The sequence below is a fragment of the Pelecanus crispus genome, chromosome 2 (assembly GCF_030463565.1).
Source record: "Pelecanus crispus isolate bPelCri1 chromosome 2, bPelCri1.pri, whole genome shotgun sequence".
NCBI lineage: Eukaryota > Metazoa > Chordata > Aves > Pelecaniformes > Pelecanidae > Pelecanus > Pelecanus crispus.
In genome coordinates this window covers 104,705,730-104,712,441 of record NC_134644.1, presented here as the reverse complement: position 1 = coordinate 104,712,441, position 6,712 = coordinate 104,705,730, and positions in this window count along the sequence as shown.

Sequence of the window (6,712 nt, the reverse complement as noted above, 5' to 3'; positions counted from 1 at the left end):
GTGTTACATGAGGCTTGAAACACCAGAATGGTATTTTTGATCACCGGGAGACAATGCCCAAGCATGGCTGATGCCTGTTTCCTGCCTTCAGGACAGCTCACAGTCCTCCATTCCACCTACTCACTGGCAGGTGTCTAAGCTGCCTTGCACTCCTTCAAGGCACTGGGCCCAGGCTAAGCAAGGTTATGGACTACAGATGCTTCCAGTGCCTGCAGGAGATCGGAAGCAATGAACTTGGCCCTTCTGCAGGAAGTTTGCTGCCTCTTTCTGGAGGGAATCTGAGCCAGGGCCATGTATATAGAGAGTGCCTGCATCTCCTGCTGGTCCCTAATGAACTCCTCTTCAGTGTCATCTCGATCTTCAGTGGGTCTGGGCCCCCAGTGACCTGGCAGAGCAAAACTGTTTTGTCCCACATGTTCTCTCTATGTGCTTATTTCTTGCCCTGCCTTTCCATATCCTTCCTCCTCTAGGCTTTCTCCTTCAGTTTATCCAGGCTTGACTGGCAGAGGAGCTGGAACCACATTTCCAGGAAGGAGTGGATGCCTACTCCTGCATCCCAGGGGTGTCTCTCCCAGTGCTGGTGCACTTAGTATGGCCACTTCTCATCAGGTCTCTGTTGGAAAGACTTGGTTGATGGGGCAGGCTTGTGCCAATCTTTCCCAAGCTGGACTAGGCTCTGGGGAAATGTTCTTTCTTTAAAAGGTCCATGTAAAGTCCTCCATGCTCCAATCAAAGAGCTGGCAACTCCCCTTTTCCTCCCTGCACCCCTGCCTGCTCCAAGACCCTTCAGTGATCACAGGGATGACACACTCAGCAACTTGAGGGGCCAGTCATGAGGGTGGACTTCTTTTAAGGGCTAGGGTACAATGGGTTACCCAGTATGGGCTGTCAGGTGGCTGGTGACAGCAGAAGGCTATTGGAAGATACTGTACCTCTGTTTCCTGCCTCCAGGATTGGAAGCCTTCCACTGAAGCCACCCACTGGGTGGCTTCTCCAGGAATGTCTGGAAACTGCTTAGTATGCCAAGATAACTCTCATCCCAGTTCAACTGGAAATCTTGCACGTACATTTCTTGTTCATCATTCTCTCACACTTGGTGAGTTTACAAAGAGAAAATAGGAAATGTCAGTAAAGATAAGTTTCTTATTAACATTTAGAATTAATCAGAAAGAGTACTTGTTCTATATGAATTCCAAGATCTCTGGGTGAGGGTGAAAATATGACACTGAAGTAAAATATGTTTTACAGTTACATTTTCAATTATTCTACTTTTAACTTCTATTGGCTTCATTTTTTTAATGTATTACTATCTATTTAGCATGTTTTTTCTCGATAAGACAAATATTGATCACTCATGATCAAGACTTCTGCCATTTTGGACAGGTAATTTATAAAACCCTCAACATAACACAAGATCAAAATTATAAGCCCTTTTTCTTATATTACAGTGTACTCTATTTAACTAGTAATATTACTTAAATCAATAATCTCCAGAATGTAATCTGGCATCTAAAATATTTTATATCAATGGCAGAAACTTCTTGAAAGTAATGTTGAATAATATTAGTCTGTTTCATGTACAATTAAAGGGAATAATAGAAGTTAATCCTAATGAATTGCAATAAATGAAAATATTTTCTAAATTGATATACCACACTGTTTACTTAACTGCTTAAAAGCAGTTGTCCACCAAGGCTTAGACTTCAAAAATGATAACTTCACAGAATTGTGTTCAAAATTGTGTAGAGGAGTGTAACACAGTAGTTTTCGTCATTACTAAGAAGCAGAAGCTTGAAAAACACTTTCACATAAACCCACAATGAAACTTTGATAATATATTTGTCACAATAGCAATAGAAGAAATATCTTAACACCTTAATTATTATAGTTGTACTTTTACTTATAGCCATAGAGGTTAAATAAGAGGATCTGAAGAGAGTTTAAATAAGAGGGTATTACTGTAACTTTTGGCAAGTAAAACTGTCATTCTATTATTTGAACTTTTAGTTAGTGTAACCAGGTGGTTGTCAGTAGCAGTCCAGCCTGGTTTTTAATATAATTAAGATATATTTTTTACTAAAATCACCTTGGCTAAGCTTATGTCAAGAAGTCGCTCTTCTATGCTACTAGAAAACCAAGGTATTACCTGTCTACATCAAATTAGTTACATGTCAGATATTCAACTAGTAACACTGTTGAATGTGTTGCAGCTAGCAACTAGCATTGTTTAGATATGATTTTTATATTCACTGGTTTTGTTTCTATAGAAAAAGAGATCTCTGTATGTGTGTGAACTGTCCACTGGTATGTAAAGCATATTTAAAAAATAACTGCAAAAACTTTGTACATGACGTATTTGGTGTGCTGGGGGGGGAAGGGGGGGGAATAAATTTTGAAAATATTTTGGTCCATTGTTTATAACAAATTTTATCTGAGGGACAAAAAATAACCATTATTGTGAGTGCTTGTCTTCTGTGAGCCATGGATTTTTATGACTCTCTGTGCCGATGCATGGAAAATGAAGTGAAGGGAAGGAAGAACAGGAGAGACAACAAAGTTGGCAAAAAGGACATGGTAAAAGACCTAACAATAAGACCAAATTTAATTCAAGAAGCAACAGGGACTCAATGAAAGTGTTATGGTGCATTTTTTACTCTCAAAGAATTCCCACAGCTCTTTATAATTATTCCAGCTGATATTACAGTGATTATGGAGGTAGACTTACCAAATGGTGTACCATTAACAAAACTAAAATATGCATAGCCTTTGTTCATTACAATCAGTTCTTACTCTTAAGAAAATGCTGACCCATATGCTAGGCTTCTTCCTTCTCTGCTTTGAAAAGCAGTACAGGGTTGTTAGATTCCACCTAAGGAAAGTCTCACAGGGCCAAAAGAGAGATACGCTTAATATCGCATTGGGATAACTGGAAGGATTTCTTTACTGTATAAAGAAATACAGTATTCCCTATTCTTCCACTTCATTAACAGCATTGAGTTGCTTCAGCTTTGAAATAAGAATTTATTACTTTTCAGCCTAAAGATGAGTGCTACGTTGGCATGTAAAGGAAAAAACTACCAACTATCAACACACACCTTTGTTTCATGTGCTCAGAAATCTCTGAATAGACCCACCACAATTTTAAAGCCAGAGAACTCCCTTCCTCCCTATTTAGGTAGCTGCTGTAAAGCCCCATTTTTAACGGCATTGAGAATACAGAAGGTCTTTGAAGGGATACTGAAATATGTCTGTGGAAACATTTTCTCTCCATTTAAACATCTTGAAGGTAAGGGGGAGAGGTCTGGAGTTTATCCCCTCAACAAAAGCAAGAAATCTTTAACATTAGGGACATAGCTAAAAAGTTACAAATTATCAAACACATTTATGTGATGTTGCCATCAACATATATTTAGCCAGATATATGTTGTCAAGATAAAACTTCAGGGAAGGTAAAACTTCAGGCTTTCATAGATTCGTGAATCAATGCTTGAAACCCTCTGGGTTAAAAATGTATAGAGTGTGAGTGAACCACTCGAGTTTTACACAGATGAAACTTAATTGATTTCTGGCAAGAAAGTATTGTACTGATAAATCAGACCTCTGCATTTCCTACAGGTCTAAAAATGTTTTCTAAGGCAACTTAAGGAAAAAAAAAAATCAAAAAAAGCCCCACACAAACAACCACCCCAGCACCCCCCGCCCCCCAACCCCCCCCCCCAAAACCAGAAAAGGCATCACAAAAAAAAAAAAAGTATTTATTTCATACTACGTAATGATTTTAAAATGCATCTCTTGAACACATCATGAAAGTGGAAAAGAAATAAAAGTTGTACTTGTTTTGTAGTGACCTGAATCTAGCATCAGATGTTAAAATCAAGACATGAAATTTTGGTAGAGAGATAAAAGTCAGAACAGAGACCTGACCACATGCCGGATGATATTAGTGGCAGATGTGATCGTCAGAAGTGTGATGGCATTTCCTCTGAATAGGCGAATGTACTCTTCAAACTTTGATGTTAACATGATTAGCAATGAAAGTATGCTTTGTTCCTTTGCCTTCACATGGTCTCAATATTGGCAGTTATCGTTTACTTGTATTTTTAAATCAAATATTATCCTGCCCTGTATTCATGTGCAGATGCTTTGCACAATGCTGCTTTTTCTGTTGGACCTAAAAGAAAACCGTGAACCAGTGCAGAACAGGGGCTAAATATATAATTTTTCTTCTCTTTTACTTGATCCAAGCACTTGTATTTCCTAGTTTTATACTGGAAGTCCCAGTACTATGGTTTCCACTTCACACCAATATCCGTACTACTTTGTCCATTGCCCCCAGACAGTCATTAATTGACTGCAAACTCAACTTTATTGCAAAATGACTACAGCTTTATTAAGCAACACAATTTACAGGCAATAACATAATCAATATAACATTAATATATCACATAATTAAGAAAGATTCTTACAAGCTCTGTCTGTAGCCTGAAATATATAGAACATCATTGTGACCAGTAATAGCAGTTGCGCAAAAAAGATACAAATCATGATTTCTAAAGTGGGAAAATACATATCCTCTCTGAATGGAAAGAAAGATGTCCTGTTTATCCCACCCACATACTCATCAGTCACCTAAAAATTCTCATTTGTCCATCTTAAAATATAACAGTTATGTAAGAACATTACTATAATGAAAGTTAGAATAGCAAGGTATGTTCTTGAGTACATACTAGGATTGACTCTTTTATCCAAACTCCTGTGACTGTTCCTGGGACTCAGTGATGCTGCCTGTATTTGACATCACTTGTGTGAGTAAAGATGGCACCCTTGAACTCAAAGTGACTGGGAGTGACTAATAAGTGAAATATAGAAAAGAACATCAAATGTTTCACTAGACTGCACCAAACAAAATAGATAAAATGTTAAGTCTTGCACATTAGAAGACCATTGAATGTCTTTCAGCTGCTGCAATAAATCTGGGTGTACTTAGAAAGTTCTGTGAACCTAAAATAGAGTTCACTATTTCCATGAACTCTTATCTGTACGTGAATGAATGACTCTTGAGATGATTGAATCTATTCAAATGGTATTGATGTTGAAATGCCCTTGAACACATAACTTTCCAAAAACTTGCACAAATAGTCTCTGATGTTCTTCTGTTTCTTCTTTTTTAGCCAAAATATTAATTATTTTTACTACAGTGGACCCATGCCAACCTGGAAAGCCATGTTTGCGCTGCCTTGTTGTAATTTGGTTCTGTTGGCAGCCCTGAGGTCAAATTCCCTGACCAAACTCCCTTACTGCTTCCATCTAGTTTTTAAATGTTCTCTGGAACATGGTAGGCAAGTTGAAGCTTGAACAGGGAAATAGATGGGAACGAACCACGGAAATGTCCAACACCTCCAGCATATACCCCCATACAGCCTCAATACCTGTGCTCTGTAGTGCTCCTCCTGAAAAACCTAAGCCTATCAACACCTCTCTCACAAAGAAAACCACAAAAAAACAGGAAAAAAAATGAAAACACACCAAAAAAATGCCCCAAAACAATTTTGCAGCATAAGACGATGAGATCTTCATGCCATGCCCCTATACCTCCTTTCTGCACACAGAACATATCTCTTCAAAAAGACATGGCACACATTGGCCTCTTATTTTTAAGTACGGCACCCAAGCAAATGACAGTATGCTGCCTCTGGGAAATCATCAAATCAGGACAAAATCTGGACAGACTTAGTTTAGAAGTATGGTGTAGGAATGTCAGTTGCAGCAATTCTAATTCTACAGAGAGCACTGACAGTTTGGACCAAGTCAACTTAATGTAGAGAGGAAAGCAGTGACACATTGAGGAAGAAAAGCTGATGGAGCTTTACAAGCCAAAGGCAGTAACTCTGTTTGGAAGGAGGCTACGTACAAGGAGGTCCATCATAAAAGACTGCTGCGCAACTCATTCTATTCTTGGAATGGAAGACAGGAAGACAAATCTCCAAACTAGTTAAAACATAATGGAGGAAAATTAGACAGAAGATGGTATCTCCTAAAGAAGCATATTTCCAGAGAGACAGACAGCAAAACATCTGCCACGCACATAAGCCTATGAGTGTCCTCTTCCTACCATTTGCTTTGTAGGGACTTCCAACCAAGCAAGGCAACCCCTTCAGCTTGTTTGGAATCACTGACTATGGGCAATGAGAACTATCCCAATGATATTCACTACCCAGCACCATACTTCCAGGCTGGCAACCTCTTCCCTCATGCACCTAGAAGTTATTCTTCCTCCACATATCAGTAAGTACTACTCACAAGCCAGAGATCAGTTATTCTCTCAGACTGTGTAGGATCCAGTTCTGCTACATCTACAGTCATCTGAAGAACCTATATTGGGATATTCAGACCATCCTTCTACACCAGATTAGGGGGAACAATTGTCTTGTGCTGATTCCCTACTCCACAAATTCCATTTCAGGACTTTCCAAGGAAATTCCTCAACATCTCTAGGAAGCAAGACAATCAAATCTTTAATGGAGATTTACAGTAGAAAATCCCAAGACAGTGTTCATTCTGTAGAAGAGGAGGCAGAGGGATGGATGGAGATCACTTTCAGACCAGACTTCACACAATTTTCCCATCACTCAGAGGAAATCTTGATTTACACACAACACGCTTACATAACTAGTCCTATCCCTGCTGCCTGAACATGACGATGAACATGGAT